This window comes from Mastigoproctus giganteus, chromosome 7 (assembly GCF_048544385.1).
Source record: "Mastigoproctus giganteus isolate SK-2022 chromosome 7, ASM4854438v1, whole genome shotgun sequence".
Taxonomy (NCBI): Eukaryota; Metazoa; Arthropoda; class Arachnida; order Uropygi; family Thelyphonidae; genus Mastigoproctus; species Mastigoproctus giganteus.
In genome coordinates, this window is record NC_143581.1 from 213,647,720 (window position 1) to 213,672,433 (window position 24,714).

At 37.5% G+C, this 24,714-nt stretch overlaps 1 protein-coding gene across 2 annotated transcripts in view; it reads left to right on the forward strand.

Annotated features, from left to right (window-relative positions):
• MICU1 (Mitochondrial calcium uptake 1) overlaps positions 1 to 24,714 on the forward strand; it is a 167,838-nt gene that overhangs the window by 1,925 nt on the left and 141,199 nt on the right. For both annotated transcript variants that reach the window (XM_090377428.1, XM_090377429.1), the window contains exon 2: positions 15,516 to 15,621. The gene's annotated coding sequence lies outside the window, so the exon portion shown is untranslated. The remainder of the gene's footprint in view (positions 1 to 15,515; positions 15,622 to 24,714) is intronic.

The following is a 24,714-nucleotide window of genomic DNA, read 5'->3' on the forward strand; positions in this document are numbered from 1 at the left end:
GCCTTAAAGTTATTTAGGCTATCAACTTCCACGACAAGGGATGGAAGTCTGTTCCACTAACCAACCACCCGCTGGCTAAAGGCAAATTTCCGCACATCTATCCTACATCTGTCTTTCCTCAATTTGAATTTATGCCCTCTCAGGTGATTATTCTGACCAAGAGGAAGGATCCCATCAGCATTGAGCATGCTCAAACCATTCAAGGCTTTATACACCTCTATCAGAATACCTCGCTGGTGCCTAGTCTCCAGACACTGTAATTTGCAAAACTTAAGCCTTTCTTCGTAAGAGCACCCCTTTGTTCCATTCACTAATCTTGTTGCCCTTCTCTGTACTCGTTCCAGCAGCTCTACATCGTTCTTGAAATGAGGCCTCCAGACCTGTATACAGTACTCTAGGTGTGGCCTGACCATTGCCTTATACAAGGGAATAATCACCTCCTTATCCCTGCTAGAAAAATTCCTATATATCATTGACAGTACACCATGAGCTACTCTTGCAGCCTGTCTGCACTGCTCAGAGAACTTCATATCTGCCTGCACAACCCCCCCCCCCAGGTCCCTTTCATTCTCTACCACTGTCAGTGTAGTACCATAGAGTTGATACGTTGCTCTGGGGTTGCTGTTTCCCATATGTAGTACTTTACATTTGTCAATGTTAAACTTCATTTGCCACCTCTCAGTCCATCTGCTCAACCTTTTGTATCCCATGCATTTTTCTTCTCTGTCACATGTCTAATTAGTTCAGCTGACATGCTGAACTAATTAGATGTGCGGAAATTTGCCTTTAGCCAGCGGGTGGTTAATTGCTGGAACAAACTTCCATCTGTCGTTGTGGAAGTTGATAGGTTAAATAAATTTAAGGAGGAACTGGACAGGCATTTGGAGGGAATGGTGTGATTTTTTTTTTTTTTTTAGCTGATGCTGCATAAGCTCCTACACTTGCTTTCTTGCATCATGTGCCACTACTACTACTACATCCATTTAGGCCTAAATCTTGAATAGTATTTCTTTGTTGGTATGAAAAGCCTAGTAGCCTCCCATTTTGAATTTGCTGTTGGTAACATCATCAGTTTGTTCCACCATATAGAATTTAAATACTGTGTCAGACCACCGTAGTCACCTTTACGAAAGCAAAAACCTTTACCCTCGATAGTAGTTTCCTCTTTGAGTAAATCCTACTTCAGCATACTGTTATCACTGCCACCTAGTGGTTCCTTTATCTGCAGATTCTTGATGCATCGTAGGTGGTAGATGACTTTCCTTTCATCAACCGGTGAAATACCACCACTTTGCTTATTGGAGGCTTGAAGTGGTGAAACCCATGTTTAGTCTCTAGAGCAAAGTTTCCGGCATCCCCCCCCCCCCATACTTCTCCTTCAACCCATGCACGGTACTAAGTACTATAGGTTTTGATACCTTTCGTGTTTGGGTTTTCATAAAAAAAAAAAAAAAAAAAAAAAATGAAGAATCGCTACTGATAATCAGATCAAGAGTATTACTCCCTCTAGTTGCTTCCCAAATATGCTGCTGTATTAAACAATCATCCAATAAATCCACAAAAGCCTTGCTAGTGTGTGAGTGACCAACCCACAAATTCCAGTCAATATCCGGGAAATTAAAATCCCCCATTATAAGACACTAATTTACTGGCCGACTCTATTTCTCTGCGCAATTGCTCATTATACTCATCAGATTTATTAGGCCTATAACACACACCTACTCTCATTTTTCCTTTCCCAATGCTTATGTTACACCAAACAGACTCATCATTGCATTGTCCACCCGCATAAATTGGATGCACTTCCTTAGATTTTGTTTATTGACTAACAGCATAACCTCTCCTCCCTTCCTGTCCTGTCTATCCTTTCTGTACACATTGTACTCCCCAAATTCCAGTTCTACACTGCTTATGTCTGTGTGACACCATGTCTCTGATATCCCAAAAATATCTGCCTTTGATGTCTTGACTAGCACTTCAAGCTCATCGAATTTATTAATTATACTTTATTAATAATTTATTAATTATTTATTAATTATACTATTTGTTAATTATGCAAGTATACATGCACCGGTTTCTACTCTTAGTTACCCTAACACAGCCCATGTATTTACTTGTTCCACTATGACTCCCAGCAGTCCTGGAAATTCCCATTGCCTTGCTTTCCAGGCTGCTGCTCAATTTCATTTCAATAGAAGTAGTGCAAGAATCACTTTTACCTCTGCCAGCGGCTACTGTTAATCTATTAGTCTGTGTATCCCCCCAAGTTAGCAGTTTTCCGACCCACCTAACTCTGCCTCGATAGCATCAGCAAATATTCTTGCACCCTTTCTGTTTAAGCGTATCCCATCCCTGTAGAAGCAGTCTCTCCTGTTAACAAGCACAGACCAGGCTGTGAAAAATTCTATCACTTGAGCCTTGCACAATCTCTCCAGGGCAGAATTGATCGACAAGGCTCTCATCATATACTGCTTCCTATCATGTCTGGGCAGAATTGCAGACACTTTCAAATTCAACCGTAACTCACGGCTTTTTTTCAGCATTGTCCTGTACTTGTTAAGTAATTCTGCCTATCTCCTACTCTTAATTTTGGCATAGTTATGCCATTGACTCAACTCCAAATGGACAAATTTTTGAGAAATTTTATAGTAGTTTTAGAATGATTTGTTGAGTCATCTCAAATTTCATTAAAATTGGACAAAGAGAAATCTGACAATATTTTCTTTATTTTCCCTCTCATTCATATAAGCTATTTCATATTGGCTATCCATATACTGTATGTTATAGCTGAATCACTGGATATTGTTTGTTGCAGTTTGCTGATTGGCAGAATAGTTGGGTAATATGGCTGATGTGCAATTATGAAATGTTCTTGTTTTCACATAAATCATTGCCCCAAATATGGTATGTGTGGTTTGAGAAAGTTATTTTTTGTTATCATTTTACTGAATACATAAATCAGCAATCTATTTGCTTATTATATTAATTACAGTAGAAATGTTAAATGTGTTGTATTTCAATTTTTATTAAAATCCAGAAAGAAATAAGTAAACTGTGTTACAAAAATACTTGTTTATTTTATTAAATCACAAATTCTGAAATGTGTTGCCTTTCACACTCTTAATTATAAAGTACTTTATAATTAAGAGTGCTCAATTATTATTATATTAAATCACCAGCCTGAAATACATGATGCATTCTGTGGTCTGTTGATTATAAAGTATTACAAAACATGGAGTGAATATTATGTAGGGGTATATGCAGTGAAGTGAAAATAATTATTTTTATATATCATTAGTTAATTAGCTAGTAATTAATTTGTAAAAAAGATAATTAATTTACTTTTCACTTAATTAGAAAATGAAAATTCAATTAATTTAAAAAATATAAACCAAATTATGCACCATATACATTAATCAACTTATCTTTTCTCTCATGTTTTAGCCTAGATAAATGAATTGAGCAGATTGTGATGAAAATTGCAATGAATTTCTTTCATCTTGAAGGCATCTTCTGGCCCAGATAAAACTCCTTTCTTCATTATAAAAAATATCTGGTGCTTATATAGAGTGTTGTTAAAATTAAAGTATCCCTATGTAGAGGGCATGTTATGTTCTGCTGGAACAAGTTCTAAGGCTCGTATTGAAGAGAAATTTGGACAACAGGTACAATAAAGAATGCGTTCACCATTTATTGGAAAAAAAAATTAGTTACAAAATTTGTCGCTGTATGGCGTGTAACTATCTTAGTTACAATTATGCAAATAACGTAACTTATTTGCATAATCGTAAGTTATTGCCACAGTGCCACTACTCAGCTCTACTGTACTGTATAAAAGCAAAACACTCTTCAAAATCATACAGTAGATGTTTGTCTGCACTACAGCAGCAGCAGGCAGTGCCAACAACGTTGCAGGAAAAGATGAATTTTGTGAATTTTGATGCAACAGGATATCTTGGTGTTCAACCAGGTAGAGGTTGAAAATGAGTGTACTCCTCATGTTGAAGATGTGGCTATGGCTGTCGTGGATTTATCAAGTCAATCTCCATGTTGTAGTGCAAGTGTGCCAGCTGTTTCTCGTGAAATGGACATGCCATATTCCACTGTAAGGCTAGTAATGTGTCAGGTGTTGCGTTACTATCTTTACAAGATGCTCATGCTACAGCAGCTAAAGCAGAGTGATGCAGATATTCATTTCACATATGCACTTCAGTTTCTGGCGCGAATGACAGTGGATATCACTTGGCCATGGGACATCCTTTGGAGTGATAAAGCCTACTTCTGCTTAAATGGACAAGTGAATACGCACAATTATCACATTTGGGCAACAGAAAACCTTCAAGTTATCCAAGAGGTCCCATTGCATTTTCCAAAAGTGACAGTGTGGTGTGGATTTACGGCCATATGTTTTTGAACAGGAAACACCGACTGGACCCCACAACTGTTCTGTCACTGGACAGCGATATTATGAAACATTGGCAAATTTTGCAATACCAGAGCTGCAACAACGTAGGTGCCTTCAGAATACCATTATTTATGCAAGATGGTGCGCCACCCCACATTCACCGCTGTGTCCAAAGATTGCTAAGGCAACACTTTACAGATGAACAGGTCATCAGCTATTGTTTCCAGACATCTTGGCCATCCCGATCGCTGGACCTCATCCCATGCGACTTCTGGTTGTGGGGTTTTTTGAAGAACCAGGTGTATCGGGAAGGATGTCAAACTCTGGCAGATCTGAAGGACACCATTAGACGTCATATGCTGGCTATTCCAGTTGACATGTTACGTTCTGCTGTAGAAAATGCTGTTCTTCAAATGGAAACTGTTGTTGACCAAAATGGAGGACGCATTGAACAATTGTAGTGCTGTTCAAATGATTTGTATTGCCACAGTGCCATACAGTGACAAATTTTGTAACTAATTTTGTTTTTCCCATAAATGACGAGTGCATTCTTTATTGTACCTGTTGTCCAAATTTCTCTTCGGTACGAGCCTTACAACTCACTCCAGAGCCCTCTGCATAGGGATACTTTAATTTTAACACCCCTGTACTTCTGGTTCACTCTTTCATTGCAGCTCTGTCATCTAACTTCTTTCCTGCTGAATGGGCTCTAAGTTGCTTCCACTTCCAGAATGTAGAAATTCACTCTGTGCCAAACTTAGTAATTTTTACTAAGTTTGGGTTAAGGGTTTTTTTACTAAGTTATAGGTTTTAGTAATCTAAACATAATAATATGCCAAGTGTGTTTTCTTCAATAGCCAGATTGCTGAGCTAACTTGTTTTAATGCATACCTTAAGTGAGTCCAGGATAAAAGATACTTTTAATTTTATAAAAACAAAAAGCTTTATATTTAATAGACATTTTTTGCAAATGTGAATCATTAAAATGTAACTGTATTCTCTAATTTAGACTTATCATATATGTATAACTCTAGTCAATGCTTCCTATTGAAAGTTAGAGTTAAGATACTAAGTCTTGTTATTAGGCAAACAGTCAAAAGTTTACAGGACATTAGAAATTATCATGAAAGGTAACCTCAAGAGCTTTTACAATCACATTCCTTATTGTTTCCAGTTCACCTTGTTAAAAGAACTTATACGGCTTACCTCAGGTCTGATGATATTCATTTGCATCATTGCAGGTTGTGAATTTGATATAGTGGGCAAAAAAAAAAAAAAAAAGTGCAAACCTTGAATGTATTACATCTGCTTTAAACCTCATAGAATCAAGATTCTTATTCCAACTGTTGCTGAAGTAGTTCCGTTTAAAGGCTGTTAAATGCACTTTTAAATGCACAAGGCCAAACATTGATCCAATGACGAATAACTTAACTTTCACAAGTGCAGCCAGCCTTAATTTACTTTATTTGACTAAATAAATTGCACTGACAATGCTGCAGCTTAGAGGTTGCTACCAAATATTTTTAACATCACAGGAAAATCAACATGCACCAGTAGCCAATTTTTTTCCCTTTCCCACAGTATGTAACAGAACTGCCGAGACATTCAGTAACTTTATACAGTGGAACTGCCATACCATCAATATTTAGCACTTGATAATAAATAGTTAAGTATAATTACATTCTTTTTTCCTTTACATATTTTTAACTAACGTAATTTTTTTTCATTACTGCTATCAAAAATTATGATTTTCTTATGCCTCACTATGGATAGCAATATGATATACAAAAATATCAAAGCATCACGAAGAAAAATTTTAGGAAATTACTAAATACAATGTAAATATATTTATAATAACTTTAAAATGTAAAGGTTTATATACCACAAAGTCAAAAGCAGTGTTTCACAACCTAGGGTTTGCAGACCACAAATGGTCCACGTCAATTATTGTGATCCTTGGGACTTCGGGTTAAAACAGTTTTTTTTTTTTTTAAGCAGACAATCCTTTTAATAGTGATTTAGGTATACCTATAACAACCAAGCATATATATCTCAGTGATCACTGAATTACAACTGCCCCTATCCATAATGAATTGTGCTGCACAGCTCAGAGTATAAAAGGCCAAACAGCTTTGTATGCTAGAGCATTGGTAATTTGCATCTGGTTGTTCAAGTCAAAATGATAAAGTAGCAGTTATGGAACGTAGTAAAGATATCACAGAGTTTCAAAAGGTCACGATTGTTGGGAGCTTGTGCATTCAGGTGCTATCTTATCAAAAATGCCATTTCACTGCCCGATGTGGTTAAGAATGGTATCAAATGAGTCAAACCATTACCTACAGAACTGTAAAGGATTATGCAAAGTGGACGTTTGTGGTTCAGAATGTTAAGAAATCCTTTGTTATTTTAGCATTCTTCAAGGTAATACATTATATGCTACTTTTTTTTCTTTTTTTTTTTTTGCCCTTGTGTAGTCGAAATTGAGTCACACATGAATATCTTTCCTATGCAGATGATCACCCCAGGGGCTCACATCTGGTGAGTATGAGCTTAGCACACCCAGGGTCCTGAGCTGGACATTGTCATTCTTCTCTTTTGGTGATTCCTTTCTACTTCTCTCTCTCTCTCAGGGGGCGCCTCCGTAGCCAGGTGGGAAGGAGCAGCAGTGCGTAGCACACGCTTCTTGATTAGACCGGGGTTCGAGCCAGTCACCACCAAATACGGAGGATGCGGAAAGGTCAGGGAATGACCACCGCATATCCCTGAGCAATATGGCCTTAGTTGCTAATGCTCCTAAAAACCAAATAACAACTCTCTCTCTCAGGGTAACTCAGGAATTTTTTTTTTTTTTTGGCTGATGCAGCATAGGCCTCAGGCTTCCTTGCACCTTATGGCTAATAATAATGTCAAGATATCACAACTTTAGATTCTATTTTAACAGCTGCTAAATATATAATGTTTTCTTTGTGACATACTTGACTATTTTAAATATTTTAATTTCTCAGTATTTCAAAAGCATCTATAAACAAATTCCCTTTTCAGTTTCAGCTTCTTTAGATTCTCAAATGATTCCTGCAACTTCTTATTGTAAGATTTAGGAATGTTTTAAGACTATTTTTGCTTATTGGTGTAGCTACTTGGTCAATTAATTCAAAGTAATTTGTTCTCTACTGATGTTAAATACAATTCTGCAACTTGAACTTCAAAATGGCTTCTCTTGAATATTGGTTTCCACACTGGATACTCTTTGAATTTTGAACTAGTGAGATCAGAACATTTATGGTCAAATGACTTGAATATATGAAATTTTGTTTCCATTATAATGAACAATTTAGTCCTTCTAAACGATATTTCTTGGCTAAATGCCTAAGAGCTATACTAGATGAGTGCTTGAAAGGCGAGCATAAGCTAGCATCGTGAATGCCTCCAAAACAGCAAACTACACGTAGCACTCCTAATGTCAGATCAGTTTCAAATTAGACTGAGCGCTTCTAACATTTCATTGGATATCACCAGCGACTTACTTTTTCTATTCCCAGTTTCAAGATGGATGTTGTTCAAGTTGGTTGTATTGTGCCTTTATGTATAGTGTTGATTGCGAGTAGAAAGAGAAAACGACGATGGTGGATTCATCCAGCAAATTCAAATAGGTTAAAAAAAAAAAACAAGTTTTATATTATGTTTGAAACACAGGAAGTCTCCCAAGAATTTTTAACATTTTATTTTACAGAATGTCGATACAGAGTTTTGATGAATTTCTAATGTTAATTAGAGAAAAAAAATGCAAAATTTGATACTGTGATGCAGAAATCAATACCGATGTTCGCATCTATGCTTTTTGTGCTGTAGCGACAAGCCAACTCCCTCTAGTTGAAATATTTCTGAAATGTTGTTTTCTTTGTTTGTAAAATTATTTTATGTCTACCCACTATTATTATTCAGAGATTAAGGTATTTGTACGACTTGGTGTCATACAGAATTACTTTCGGTAACATAAAGGGTAATTTCCTGTTTGATTTTACCGCATGGGACTGCCCAGAATAAAACACTGTCTTCCCACCACTTGATATTATTTCCAGATGGAATATTAACAAGTACTTTCCATCCTTTTGAATCAAAAAACATTCTCCACTAACCACACCGTAACGGAGTACTTTTTGTGCAATAAAGGATTAGTATCGTTTGATTTTACGAATGCTCATGTGAAGACACGAATTTTTGAAGTTTGTAATGCAGCTATCCTGGTTGAAGGGCCCAGCCTTAATACACCACTTTGGCCCCTGCTTCGACAAGACGGGTGGTCCCGGACTGGCCCAACTGGGATCAGTCGGCGGGTGGTTCTTACTGCTAGGGTCAACTGTGTTCCAATAAGCCTCCCTCCCTTTGGTCCTGGGACGGGATCAAGGCTTATTGGAAATGTGGGTATGGTGCCTCTAAGCTAACTTGGCATCCCATTTGTATACGCAGTACCTGCTAGTTCACGAGTGGGTGTCCCCTCGTAGGGCTCCGTGGTGGGTGAGGTACTTAAGGCATCGGAAATTTTTATTTTACTCCTATGAGTATTATAAATTTAAATTCTTCTGGGTCCCCAACAAGGCCCCTACCTAATCGAGTTGATGACGCAGAAAATACCTCTGCAAAAAGAGCCAGGACTGAGGATACACCACCACCATCAGTGACACCGCTTTTCCTCATTCTCCATTCCACTGGAGAGCAGTCAATTGGAAAGATGTCACCCTTCTTTATCTAGAAAGGATTAGAAGGGTTGGCAGGTTCACCAAAATCCGTTAAACGACTGCGTTCTGGTGACCTTTTGGTCGAAGCTACAACTATTAAACAGGTGGAAAAAATCCTGAAAGCCACATCAATAGGGGGAATACCGATCATCGTAATCCCCCATCGTGAAGAGTTCACGAGGTGTCATTTTGGAGTGGGACCTTCGTGTTTCTGAAGAAGAGATCTGCTCTGAATTGAAAGAACAAGGAGTGACGGCTGTCAAAAGAATATCAATGAGAAAGGATGGGTATCTCATCCCTACCAGAGTTCTCATCCTAACATTTAACACCCCATGGCCTCCAAGTTCCATCAAGGCAGGCTATCTGAACTGCCCAGTGAGGATTTATATCCCAAACCCACTGCTGTGTTTTAGATGCTAAAAATACGGCCACTCACAAACATCTTATCGTGGTAACCCTGCCTGTGCTAGATGTGGTGTTAAAGACCACGAGAGAGCAAGGAATGTTCAGCTCCAAAACCAAACTGTGTCAATTGCCAAGGAGAGCACCCCGCCTACTATAGAGCATGCCAGCGGTAGAAGGATGAAAGAGAAATCCAAAAACTGAAAACAGAGCTGAATAGCTCCTACCCAGAGGCCAGAAAACGTATCCAACCAATAAATAGCGGGAAACCCTCATATGCCCAGAAGGTTTCTGCTAAGTGCACTATTGGTACACAAACTGAGATGACTATACCACCGAGAGAGTCATTCACCCCGATTGCACGCTATTTACTGAGTTCACAAAAGCCCACCAAAAAAACAGTCAGCTGACACTCCCATATCCGTACCTCCTAGTGCTCCACCACTACCAAAACCAAGTGGTAAAGAGCCTCCAGTAATAACAGAAACAATGGACGTAGAGAACAAGGAGGTACCGGATGAATCAGTCTTGGAACTCTTTGCAGAGGAAGAAATGGACACGGGACAGCGTCCATTCTTCCCCAAAAAAGATAAATCCAAGACTGACAAAAGCAAGCCCTCAGCACCTCAGAAGCCGCCTGATGGACCCACCAAGCCAAAATAATGGCTAAATTCCTACAATGGAATTGTCGTGGATTCCAGCGAAATACAGATGACATCAAGGCCCTCCTGCAAAAGCACGAGCCAGTTTGCTTTTGCTTGCAGGAGACTTATCTAAAGGCAAATGATAACCCCACCATGCATAACATAACATTTTTTCGTAAGGACAGAATTGCAGATGGTCCTGCTCATGGAGGAGTGGCTATCCTTGTGGGCAACCAGACCCCAGTTCGGCCCTTGCTAATTACAACTAGCATAGAGGCTGTTGCAATTCGCCTTACAGTGGGATTTTTATTAACTGTGTGCTCTGTTTATTTGCCACCTGGGACTGACATCTCCCAGAAAGACCTTGATGATCTTGTAACGCAGTTGCCTCCCCCTTTCTTACTTCTCGGGGATTTTAATGGACATAAGCCTTTAGGACATAAGAACTCAAGCCATTCAAAGCCTTATACCTTTCAGGTATAAGGCTTTGAATGGCTTGAGCATGCTCAATGCTGATGGGATTCTTCTTCTTGCTCAGAATAATCACCTGAGAGGGCATAAATTCAAATTGAGGAAGGACGGATGTCGGATAGATGTGCGGAAATTTGCCTTTAGCCAGCGGGCAGTTGGTTTGTGGAATAGACTTCCATCACTTGTTGTTGAAGTTGATAGCCTAAACAAATTTAAGGCTCAGCTGGACAGGTATTTTGAACGAACGGAGGGGTGAAATGGGAGTAGTGGTTGTGTTTTTTTTTTTTTTTTTGGCTGATGCTGAATAAGCTTGCTTTCTTGCATCATATGCCTATGCTAATAACACCCTGTGGGGTAGTGCTAACATCAGTGGAAGGGGACGAGTATAGAGTGTATGCTAAATGACAGTGACCTTTCCCTTCTAAATACTGGAACAAATACCTTCTTCCACATGCCTACCCGTACGTTTTCTGCCATTGAAGTGGGAAGTGGAGGAGAACCCATACGGAAGTGATTACTTCCCTGTGATAACCTCGTTACACAGGGGGAAAACCGTGTCTTCCTTTCAGGTTACCACGGTGGAAGATTGATCAGGCTGACTGGGACTGCCTTCCAACATCAGGCAAATTTTGACCTCAGTACCGTCAGTCAGGAGCCTATCAATGATGCAGTAACGTACATCACAGAAATTATCGTCCAAGCAGCTGCAAATGCTCATCTGCCCAGTTTCCACCATTTCCCAAACCTTGGTGGAATTCACAATGCATAGCAGCAAAAAAGGCTCAAAACAAAGCGTGGGGGATATTCCGCCGATATCCTACCACGACCAACCTTTATAGCCTTTAAACGCGCACGAGCCAAAGCACGCTACATCCACTGTCAGAGTCAAAAGGAATCATGGATCCGTTTTACTTCATCAATTACTCAGTCCACTAGTACTAAGTTGGTCTGGGATGAAATCCGGAAAATGAAGGGAAAATATACATCCCACCCTTCTTCAATCCTAGATTATAATGGATGCACTATTGCAAATCCAACTGCAATAGCCAATTCTCTTGGGGAAACATTCTCTAACATCTTTGTATTCCCCAGAGTTCCTGGTCCTGAAACATAAAATTGAAAAACAGGCTCTTAATTTTAAGTCTGAGCCTTTATCCCTACAATGGGGCATTCACTATACAGGAACTGAAAAGAGCCCTTACTCTTTCCAAAGCAAGTTCTGTTGGACCAGATGGCATCCTTTATGAAATGATTAAGCATCTTTCACCAACATCTATGGATTATCTGCTCCTTCTATATAACAGAATCTTTATTGAAGGGCAGTTTCCGGGTTCCTGGAAGGCAATCGTTCTTGCCTTTGCTAAGCCAGGAAAAGATCCAAAAGTCACTACTCATTATCGTCCTATTGCTCTGACTAGCTGTCTGTGCAAAATGCTGGAGAGAATGGTTAATTTTCGCTTAATCTGGTATTTAGAATCAAATGACCTTCTCTCCAACATCCAGTGCGGCTTCCGAAGGAACCATTCCACTTTGGACCATCTTATTAGACTGGAAACATCCATCCGGGATGCTTTCCTAAAATGTGAACATTTAGTGTCTGTATTCTTTGACATGGAGAAAGCGTATGACACAACTTGGAGATTTGGCATCTTAAAAGATTTGCATAGCCTTGGTCTCAGAGGGCATCTCCCCATTTTTATTAAAAACTTTTTAACCAATCGATCTTTCCAAGTTCATCTGGGATCCTCACTCTCTCGTTCCTTCAGCCAAGAGGAGGGAGTACCACAAGGATCAGTATTAAGTGTAACGCTTTTTCGCCATCAAAGTAAATTCCATCACAGAACAGCTTCCTCCAACTGTAAACAGTGCCCTCTATGTTGATGACTTTAGCATATTTTGTCAGTCATGCAACATGAGGGTTATTGAAAGACAATTGCAAAAAGCCATTGATCGCCTTAATTTCTGGGCACTTGCTAATGGCTTCAGGTTCTCGCCGGAGAAGACCGTTTGCGTACACTTTTGTCGTAAGTGTAATCTTCATCCTGAACCTGAATAAGGCTTAGACAAAATGCTATTCAAGTAGCAGCAGACACAAAATTCTTGGGACTCGTATTTGATAAAAAGCTGACCTTTCTGGATCACATCCGTCAACTCCACGCAAAGTGCACTAGAGGTCTGAATATTCTGCGCTCTCTCTCTCTCCTCTACATCTTGGGGTGTGGATCGATGCACCCTACTATGCATTTACTGTGCGCTTGTACGATCCAGATTAGATTACGGGTCCCTGGTATACAATTCGGCCAGAGACAGTGTACTTCGTTGGCTGGATCCTGTCCATCATCAGGCTCTCCATATTGCTATTGGAGCATGTCGAACATCTCCTGTCCAGAGCTTATACATCGAAGCAAACGAACCACCGTTATTGCTTCGATGTAAGCAGTTGTCTCTAAAGCACGCTTTAAAACTGAAATCCCTGCCAGACCATCCTACGTGGTCATCCGTTTTTGCTGAGGGCTGATGATCCTCCTATGTGTGAGTCCTGTAGCACAATTTTAACAATCAGACACATTTTAATTGACTGTCCAGATTTTAGCAATATTTCCATTTTACCTGCTTTTAATCATCTGACTGAGCCGTATACACTCAGTCAGATTTTATCCGACAATGACAATGTGTCTGCTGTTTTTAGCTATTTTAAATCAGTAAAGGTTTTTACCTGTATTTAAAATTTACATGTTATTGTTATTTCTTTATTGATTTATCTTTTCTACATTTTATATCTTGACATGGTGACCTAAGTAATTGGGTCAGTGAAATTTAAATTTTTTATATATATCACCTGGTTTTGGTGCATTATAGCCTTAGTTGCTAATGCGCCAATAAAACCCAACAACCAAACAACCTCTGATGTTAGGTGATTCAGGCAAGATGAGTCATCATGGAATGAATTTCTCAGCCAGAGCAGCTTGGAAGTACATTCAGTCATCTTTCTTGGTATTGATGCAAACAATATCCCTTGGTGTAGGGGAGGAGCATGATCCACAGAACGGCCAAGCGAGAAGGTGATTTCCTTGTGATTGGAAGTGGGGGCCAGGCTTCGTTTACTGTCTGGTTCTTGAATTTCTAAGTAATAGCTGGTGTGATCAGTGTTATGTCTATAGTGCTCTCTGAGGGTGTTACTGTATGTGGAGGTTCCTTGGTTTGTTGAGCCCTTTTGAATTAGAGGCCAATACAGATTGCTGAAATTGTTCCCTATTGTGGGTTGTTTGCATCAAATGCTTATCCTTTGGGAGAGAGTTAAGAGCTTTTTGGATAATGCCTGTTGCCATAGTGATGCCTTCACCAGGTCTTGTGGCTGAGTTGAACGAGAGTATATGGAAGGAACCCATGGCTGTTGAGTGCACAGATGCTAAGAGGTGTACAGAAAGGGGATATTCTGGTGATAGAGATTCATGTGTTTTTAATCATGACCAAAACCATAATTTCTAACCATAATTACTTTCAATATACTGCGCTTATGTTTATTAAAGTTATTTTTAATATATGAATGTATAAAATATATGCAACATTAATGAAATTAATAACTGTTTGGTAATAACTTATGCATACACATGCATAAGTTATGCATGTGTATGCATAAGTATGTATATGTACACATGCATATGTAAAAGAAAGAAGTAATTGCTATTTTAACTTTGTATGCTAAATTGTTCTATGAAATGCCAAGTGTTTTGAAGTCACAAGGTGCCCTCCTATGTAAACAATAATTAGTAACTTCATTTGCCTATATATAGCTGATGTTTTTAAAAGTATTGTTTTGTTTGGCTACCATAGTGCTTAACTATTAACAACTTAGTTTTCATTTTTAACATTAAAACATCATTGAAACTGGTTCTCTTGCTGTATCTTAAAGTAATTAAGGCTGATATGTTTCTTTAACTGTTTGGGATTGCTAGAAAGTTTTTAGCCTGCTGACAGTTATAGAAGGTATTAAAAGGTCTGATGATGAAGTGGGAAAATGCTAACTGTTGAGAAAACAGCAGGAATTAAAAAAAAAAAAAAAATCAGTAAAATTAATTTTGTGACTATTGAGGTTTATCATTCTTTATGGAATGAAGTTGAACATGAACAAAAAAAAAATTAAAGATGTATCACCTTATAAAGAACTCTGTTAAGGAATTAAAAGAAAAATAACCAGCTTTCACTCATTCTTGGAGCTGATTTTTATCTCCAGTGCACAAAGTTCCATTGTGTCCTCTGTATCAGTCTCTTCCATCAATTAATTGCCTCTATCAGCCCTCAGCATGTTAAGTCTCATATATGGTGTATTCTTCAGATACCAGTTAAATTTTTTGTGTAAAAAAAAAAAAAAAAGGTAAACTGCAGCCTGGAAGCCTCCTCAACAATTCATGCTGAGAGAAATGGACCATAATCTGCCACACTGGTCCAGTGCAGGTTGGCAGATCGACTGTATTTAGCAGTCAGGGGCTTGAACCCCCGATATACCCAAAGAGCATGTGCTACTGCATTCCCGCTCCTGACCACTCGGCTTCGGCAGCCTTTTTCTAGTGTATACACACCAAATATATTTTTAACTTACATTATGAAGTTTTTCCCAGTTTTTGTAGTTTGAAAATTGTTTCTGCATTTTAGTAAAGTACTCTCCCTTTCGCATTGCTTTGTGTTTGCTGATTATGATTTAGTCAAATACATGGACTTGCTAGTTCTTAATCACTGCAATTAGCAAGGAGTACCTGTAATAAAGTTGTACCTGTTATAAAGTATTGTATAGAAGTTAAATAAACCAATGCCATATTAGATATGATATTTTGCTTGTAAAATGTTTTTAATTTTCAGATGAACTATGGTTTCTTGTGCTAGTTTCTGATCTGTCCATTTTTGGAAAATGGTTTCCTAGGTTTACAGGACATATCTTGTTTTCCTATAATTTATGTTGATATAGGTATGTATAAAACCATTATTATTATATAATAAATATCTTAAGTAACAGAAGAAAACAATATTTACTAATTTCACAAGATTAATGTGAGGAAAATTACACACTTCTAATATTTTAATTTTCTGTACATGTTGGAATAGTGACCATCTGAAGTTTCAACTTTATAAAATTAAGTTTTCCATCTACAGCTAGCTGAAGTGATGAATTCAACTTTCTTAACAAAAAAAAAAACAAAAACAAAACCATTTCTATTGGTCTTGATTTTAATGAAATTTGGGACAGCTCAACAAATCTTTCTAAAAGGCCCAATAATGTTTCCAATTATAATACTCCAAAATGTACAATTTCACATTCATCCAATGGGGTTAAAGTTGTTATATGTAGACCAGGGCTCCCCAAACTTTTAGAGAAGTGGGCCACATATGAATTTTTGGAATATTTGGTGGGCTGGAGAAAATTCCTAATTACTGAAAACCACATTCTCTGCATAACTTTAATATTATGCAGAGAAACAAAATTTATACCTACCTATATCTACAGATTCAAAAATAATTCTATGGATATGTAATATAAAATATACCAGTTTGCTTATATCAAATTTTAATTATTACTTATTTATTGCACTAATCACAAAAATACAGTTAGTAATACAACAAAGTTATAATTAATGCAATGAATGTGATTGTAGAGTGCGACTAAGTTTCTTAATATCAGGTTTTAAAGTACTAGTTCCAATTCTTAAAAAGTCGTGTAAATGCGGGTTAGTTAGATGTGATTTGTATTTTTGATTTTACATATTTCATTTTTGAAAAGGTCTGCTCACATATACATGTACTTCCGAAAATTGATGTAACCTTTCTTGCAAAAGTTTTAATTTTTGGATAATCTGACTTAGATAATGCTGAATAAAATTGAATTCATTTTCATTTTTAAATATTGTTTTCAGTGCATCATTAGATTGAAGGTCTACCAACTCTAATTGTAAATTCTCATCAACATCATTGATGGGTACGTCAAATGGATTTTGAAAAAGTTCAATGCCTTTTAATTATTTTTAAAATCAGATCTAGCTGCAAAATTTTCCTGCAGCAAACTAATGCTTTGAACAAAATTTTTTGTGGAAAAATAACTAGGCATATTTTTAGATAAATTATTGCAACTTGGAAAATGTGAAAAATTATTCCCAAGTGGTTGACTTTTAAATAACTCCAGTTTTGTTTCAAATGCTTTGACATTATAATACAGTTCATTGACAAGTTTGTCTTGTCCTTGTAGTTTCATATTAAGAAAATTCAGGTGTTTCTCAAGGGCCACAGTCAGCTTATTGATTGTTCATATATATCTGCTAAAAAGGCAAGGTTCCACAACCATTTGAGATCTGACAGTTCTGGAACAGGTATCAATTTTTCTTTCATAAATAGATCTACTTCGATTCTAAGTTCAAAAAATCGCTTCAACCCGTTATCGCGACTCAACCATCATACTTCAATGTGGTACAACAAATCACTATATTCAGCCTCAATAGTTTCAAGAAAATTTTTGAATTGCCAAAGATTCAGACCAGTCTTGCGAATAAAATTTACTGTTGATATTACAGTTGACATGACTGAATCTATGCCCAAAAATTTTCCACACAAAGACTGCTGGCGAATTATACAATGAAATTGCATTGGCTTTTTAATATTTTTACTCTCTAGATATTTATGAAGCTGACCCATGAACCCAATTTTAGTACCAATTATATTTTTAGCACCATCTGTCGTAACCGCTGATAGCAAATCCCAATTCAATTTGAGGCTATCAATTGCTTCTAACAAACTCAAAAATATAATTTCATCTGTTGTTGTAACTTTCAAGCTTTTTAATTCAACTAGCTCTTCAGTTACTGCAAAATTTTGATTTACACCTCTGATATAAATTAGTAACTGAACTGTATGGCTTGTGAATTCACAAACTTTTTCTACAAGTTGATTTTGAACATTGGCTCCTAAATCTTCTCCTGAGAAAGTAAAGAAAGTAAATTTCTTTACTTTCTCAGGACATGCTTCTTCTGCAATTGCCAAACAAATTCGTTTTACAAATTCTCCAACTTTAAAGTCCCTTCTTTCTTTGGCAATGAGTTGGGAAGCTCGAAAACTAGCTCTAACTGCAGATAAATTTTGATGAGTAAAAGTTCTAATCTTCAGTTGTTGACTTTGAAAAGTTTGGATTAGTTCTTTGAGTTTTTTTTCTGCCACAAAGCTCCTTGAAATTTATCATAATTTGAGGCATGTTTTCTGGCAAGGGATTAGGAAATCCTTAATTATTGTCTCTAATGCCTATTGCTATTTAATAATGGTCAAGATTAACAGATTATTTTAACGATGTTTCAAAGAACAGCTTTGAGTGGAAATAACAGAATTAATATCTAACAAGACTAAGCTGATGACACAGGTGTCAACACTATTAATCAACCGACAAATGTTGAAATAATCTGTAAAATGCGTTTTCCATAAATTTTATTGCGATCTAATATAAACATTTAATTTTTATGATCTAATTGAAATATCCTGGGCTGTGGATCTGGTCAACAGGCCGTAGTTTTGGGACCCCTGATGTAGAGTGGCAAGGGCTGCATCCCCCACCCCCATGCACCTGTTTCTGAAAATTTCGGATTTTCAATTAGCAGACAGCAAAATGAACAAAGAATATGGGCAATGTTGTCAGTAATTTAGGAAATTACTGAATTGCCTGGCCTTTAAACTACCTTGGCACTTATTCTAAAACAACCGAACATAATATAACATGTATTCATCAGTGAAAATGTTAATTGTCAACTAATATAATAAAATAATGAATTCTTTGCACACCATAGTTAGAAAATAAGCAACAAAACATCTTATAGGCTGTCAGCTTTCTATGGTAGAGGCTAATTTACCTCTCTCATGGGTACCTACTCTGGTTCAGAAAATTTAATGATTCAGCATAGCCCATATCCCAAGCCTATCAGAACTAATTCAAGTATATTAGTTATCTATTGAAAAAGTTTCATTTGGGGTTATTTCATTTTATTTAATTGATAGTAAATAAATTAGCATAATTTTTATGTTTGGAGCAAGCCATAATTTGAAATATTTATTTCCTATTTCACTGCCACGACATTGTGACATCAGATCACCTCACAGGTGCCTTTGCAGCATTTAAGCCTTTCTTTGTAAGACCATCCATTTGGTCTCCTCACCAATCTCTTTGCCCCTCTCTATATTTATTTCCAGCAGCTCTACATCCTTTCTAAAATGATGCCTCCAGACCTGTATACAGTACTCAATGTTCAAGTGCAAGCTCTGGCATTGATGTGGTCAGCTGAGAGCTTGATGGGCCCCTCAATTTAAATCCTTCGAGGGCATCCACTGTGTCCTTCAAGCTCTCATATAAGCCCATAACAATGCCGAGTTGGCGCCTGATTTCCTTGTACTGTTTACATCGCGCGCACACAGACATTCCTCTTGGCAATATCATGTCCTGTTCCTGATTGCTCCACAAACATCAAACAAGCAGTGCATTTCAATAGACTGTGATTCAGAGGACAACCGCCCCCCTCAGTTCTCCCCTGAGCCACAGCACTTCCACTAGTTTGAGCCTTTTGCTTTGTTGAGCTGGTGGGCCGTTGGATGACTTGAAGCCAGGTAGTCACACGCAGAGGTGGCACATTGGTTTAATGTGTTACGCAGTGTCATCTCAACACTATGGGTGCAGTTTCAGGAGACAGGAAACATTACAAGTGCTGGCCAACGTCACCGAAGGGCTAAGTCAACCAGAACAGACTGCTATCTAGCTCTAATAGCAAGATGGAACCCCACAATGTTCTATCATCAACTGTGTTCTATCATCAACTGTGTCTTGAGGTTGCTGTGGCCACAAGGGAAAATATTTCCAACCAGACTGTTGTTAAGAAGGCTCAATTCAAGTGGACTTTATGCAAGGAAGCCAGTGGTTTGTATCCCATTAACCTGTCCCTGGCATGCCTCCACATGGGATGGGAATCAGGGGGCAGTGAACCAGGTGTTCACTGCCCTCTGGCTGCAAAGTTGCCATTCAACGTAATACACACAAACTTTACACACCAACACTTATTCACACTTGCTGGCTTTGGCATTGCTTTTCAGACGTTACTGCAGTACATAGCGGAAACCCTGGAGACCACCTAAAAAAAACAAGAATACCTTAAATCCCATTAATCCCAAGCTGCTGCAGAGCTCATTGAAACTGGTGCCACGAACGTGTGACTCAGAGCCCTGACAGATAGGGTATAGTTCTGTTGTCGTACGAGCCCTATTTTGCCTAGATGTTATTTCATCTGGAGACACGAAGAATGTGGTACCGTCCTTTCAATCAGAGAAGGGGATACTTAAGATGGTGTTCTCGTGTGGGACGGAACAATGATCAGTGGGCACACCCCCTCTTCATGTTTTTGATAGTGGTATTGTAAATGTGCAGAGGCACTGAGAACAGATCCTCAAACCCTATATGTGACTTTTTTAGGGGTGCGGTTGGCCCAGATTTTCTTTTTGCATGACAACACTACTGCATATAGAGCTGAAGTGGTTGGGGAATATCTTGATACTGAAGATATCCAATGACTACCGTGGATCAACAGACTTAAATCTGGTCAAACATGTGGGATGCTCTTGGACATCGCATTGCACATTGACAGCCAACTCCTTGGTCTCTTTCCAAGCTATGGTGCTCACCAAGTGACTGTGCTAGTAGAAGAATGGGATTTGTTGCCACAGAACTTATAGACACCCTTATATCAGTCATGGCTGCTATCAGGCCTGTTTAGCTGTTGGAGGGAATCATAATCCATACTAATGTCATGTGACTATATTTTCAATCATCTTATATCGACTTCTGTAATGTGACTTTCTTTGGCAATTCTTATGACCCCTATAAATATCTCTTATAGCTGTCCGAAGTTTCTTGCTTTCTTCTCATTTCATCGTTATTCTATGTATATCACCGTACCAAATTTTGTCCCGTTTTATTGCAACTGCGTGAGTTATTTTCTGTGTTCTGTTAATTTTGTTCAGCAATGTAGCTGGTGTACAGTGTATTTAGTGTCAAGCGGCACCAGGGGTTTCCTCCATCTCTGCGTTGCTTTCATTGTAGGTGTGCCAGTTTACTGGAAAGGCCAGAGATGTAAAAGTGTGTGGATATTGTATATGTATAGTGTTATGTACCGCTGTTCTTCTGGCCATTTAGCCACTGGACCCTTGCTTGAGGCCCAACGTTGTCCACACTCAGCCCTGTGGAGGCAGGCCAGGTATACCAGCATTATAATTATTTACTCTGGCAGGTCCTGCCACCTAATTTCCTGAGATTTCAGTGGCTGGAGTGAGCTACAAGCTTTTAGTAACTGGATCCACATAAACCTATGTTTTAGTACCTAGTGGAGGTACTGGATTCTGTTAGCAAGTGAGCTAAGTGAATAGAAATGAGTTATATTCACTTGCCAACTTGCTTCTCCTGTCTGTGTAATTTTCTCGCTACACGTCTTCTAAATGTGTGAATATTCATTTTCTTAGAATTTCCAATTCAGTGCATGAGGATTTGTAACTTTAGTGATTTTGTGGGGTTTGAGAAACATGTCAAAGAGTGACAAAAGTCATCATTGTGAAGCTTCTGTATAAGGAACTCAGTTGTTTATGGAATGTAGGAATTTTACAGTATCAAAATAAGCAAACTCATGCTGCAGATTTATTAAACATTGTTCAATTGATCACAGTGATGGATCTTGCTGCAGACTTCTCTAACTCTTTCCTGTGGCAAGTACAACAATGTTATTTACAGTTTTGGTCTCACCGATAAATCATCCCTCGGTGTCAGTACATTGAATTAAAGGATTGACTAGGCTCAAGGTGTCAAAACTTTGTAGAGACATTTTTAAGCATGTTTTATATTCTTATGGATCTTCTAAATATAGTTATTTAAGAAACAGTGCAGAACCTCTGCATATTGATCTTCTTAACCTATCTGTGCAATGTTTGTAAACTTGAAATTTTGGCCCATTCATGGGGCAGAAATGCTTTCCACATTAATGCGCATATTATTATGCTTATAAGATGAAATGCACAAGACATAATTTCTTATGGGTTTAGGTAATTAACTATATAATATCAATGTAGATACACCATAGTTTACCCATAAATTTGAACTACGTATGTAGTGTAAAGGCATCATTTTAATTGTATCTCGTATTGTGGGTGCCTTCACAACGAGATAGCTGGTATTTGACTACTTCAAATAAATAATGCTTCTCTAGTAGAGAAGACTACTGTTATTTATTTTCAGTGGATACCACCACCCAGACAATTGTTTCGAAGCTAGTGTTGCATTACCAGGTTACCCGCCCACCCACTGATGAAGTCCCACTAACTTAATATTTTAACTTTATTTTTATAATAGTAGTAACTTAAATAATAATAACTGAACAAGCATCTTTCCTTACAAACTGTGATACATTATATGTGAGATAATGTACATTAATTTAATTTAATTTTCTTCCTCTTCATCGCTGCTAAGCACAATCTCTTCTGCAGCATCTAGATTTCGTGTACCTTCTGCTCTCTTTAAAAGTCACGAACTGCACTCTTCAAAGTCACAATTACTTTTTAATGTCTCAAACAAGCACAGGTTGAATAGCACAGAACCAAACCCAGGGATCTCCCAACAAAATACAGTGGACCACTACTTTAAATGATACATGAAAATCGGAAGAATATTTTCCAGTTAGCAAAATAAAAATAAATTTACACTTATATACATAGCTTAATTAATACGTACTGTAATATGTACATACTAATTGATACTTTTGTTCACTGACTTTAAATTTTACAACCAAAAAAAAAAAAATAGTAAAAATAAGTAATTAATAACAAAGAACATGGCATGCACAAGTTGCAACAAACACGATACAGAGTAATGAGCTTCTGAAAATTTATTTATGTTTTTTATATGATTGAATATTTCACGGAAGGGGAAACACATTTCACCATAATAATGTGAAAACCCACAGAATTCAATCTATCGGTACTATACCAAATGCAAGAAGATAGAGTTTACTACCCATTTATAATTGATTACACTAACAGGAAAGACCAATAAACCAGAAAGTGCAAATTGTTTTTGTTTTATCGTAGTGACCTCCAGAAATGTGCTTTAGAAAAATATCACGAAGGTGATAACGACTAGTGAGTCAACAGTGAGGGGGGGGGGTTCACAAAAAGAAATGGAAATGTTGAAAAATTACATCCAACATAATAGAAGGGTTTTCCCAGCACAAAAGTGAGAAAATACCGTGTTATGCGAGATTTCCAGAAATTCTCAAACTGTATTAGAGCGAAATAAATTGAGGAAATCCTCGCACACCATGTTGTGCGAGGATTTCCTCAATTTATCAATCGTGTTAGAGTGAAACCGTGTTGCAGAAGCGCTGTGTTATACGGGGGTTTCCTGTATGAGCATTAATGTAGAAATAAGCAACAAATAATGTATTTTGAGTTGTATTTTTAATAAAAATAAATATTGTACTTAAATGTACAGGCATTGCATTACAAAAAAAAAATAGAATAAGTAAATGAAATTAATATCACAATCAAATTTGGATGTGCAGTCTCCATTTAAAAAAAAAAAAAAAAAAAAGCAATAGAATGCTCTTTGCAAATCACTTTTGAGTGCTATTCAGTTTCAATCTGTTTTCTCTACATAAACGTTAATACATGTATTGGGGCAGATTTTACTCGGATACTAATAATTGTGTTTTTTCAATCGGTTTTCAGGGCAACTCAAGAAATCCCCACTCCCCACCGTATGTTTATAGATAAAATGTTCTTGAAAAGTATTAGAGAGGGGAGGAAGGCTGTATGCACATTTTAATTTTTTTTTTCATGATTCATTGTTGTGTAATTTTTACCTCAGTATGTGTGCTCCCAAGTTAATGTCCATTCCCTAGCCCACAATTTTTTATTAATTTTTTTTCAAAAATATCCAGTGGTTCATCATGCAGCAGTATAGAAATATTTTTAATCATCTTTTTAAAATGGGGAGTAGCCATTTTCTAACATTCATTTGCCAACTAATATAAAATACATAGCTGCATTTGAGTAAGTGACTACTTTTCTTTTTGACTACTTTTCCTAAACAAATTAGGCTAATAGCTTACTGTAGCTACTTTTCTGTCTACTAAACCCATGTAAACAAGGCTTAATGAATGCCCATGCAAGCACTTACAGTCCATTTAGGGTTGTGACTGACCTAGAATTAACAAGCCTTAGGGGCTGTGGAACACAAAACCAATCGCATACATTCATTGCATAATTAGACACAGTATAATTACGTTTTATAGCTTCTTTCTCTCTTATTGCTTCTAGCAACAAGCGAGAGACCAGTGTTCTTGAACAGAGAGAGATCAGGTATTGCTTTATCTTTCCTTTCCCTGCTATTTGGGTGGTCAACTATTTCATGTTTGTTGGCCTGGGGAAAATATTTAGGAATAATATTTGTAGTTCTAGCAGCTCTCTGAAGTCTTTGGTTTGTAACTATTAAGTTTCTATAGGAAATTTATTTACACTGTAAATAAGGGTACACATCAGTTTCACTTATACATACAAGTTTTTCAAAACAACATAATTGAAGATATTCTTCCATTTTAAATAGATGATGAAAAAAATTTCTATGAATAGTACCTATTTTCAGCTGCACTATAAGCATCTACGAGGGGCATTGAATAAATTATCTACCTACCTACGAAGGAAATGAGTTGAGGCAAAAATCTTTATTTTTTAGTGTAACTTCCCTGAACTTCAATACACTTGTTCCATTTTGTTGGCAATAAGGAAATACCAGGCAAATAAATTTCTTTGTCCTGTCCATCGACGAATGCAGAAACAGCAAATTTCAGTTCATCGTCGTCAGCAAAACGACGTCCATGTAAGTTTTTCTTGAGGTGTCAAAACAGGAAATAGTCACTGGGAGCCAGATCCTGAATGTAAGGGAATGGGTAAGTTCTGTAAAGTCAGTCTCAAAGCAGCAGCAACAGCAGGTGACCTGTGTGCTGGT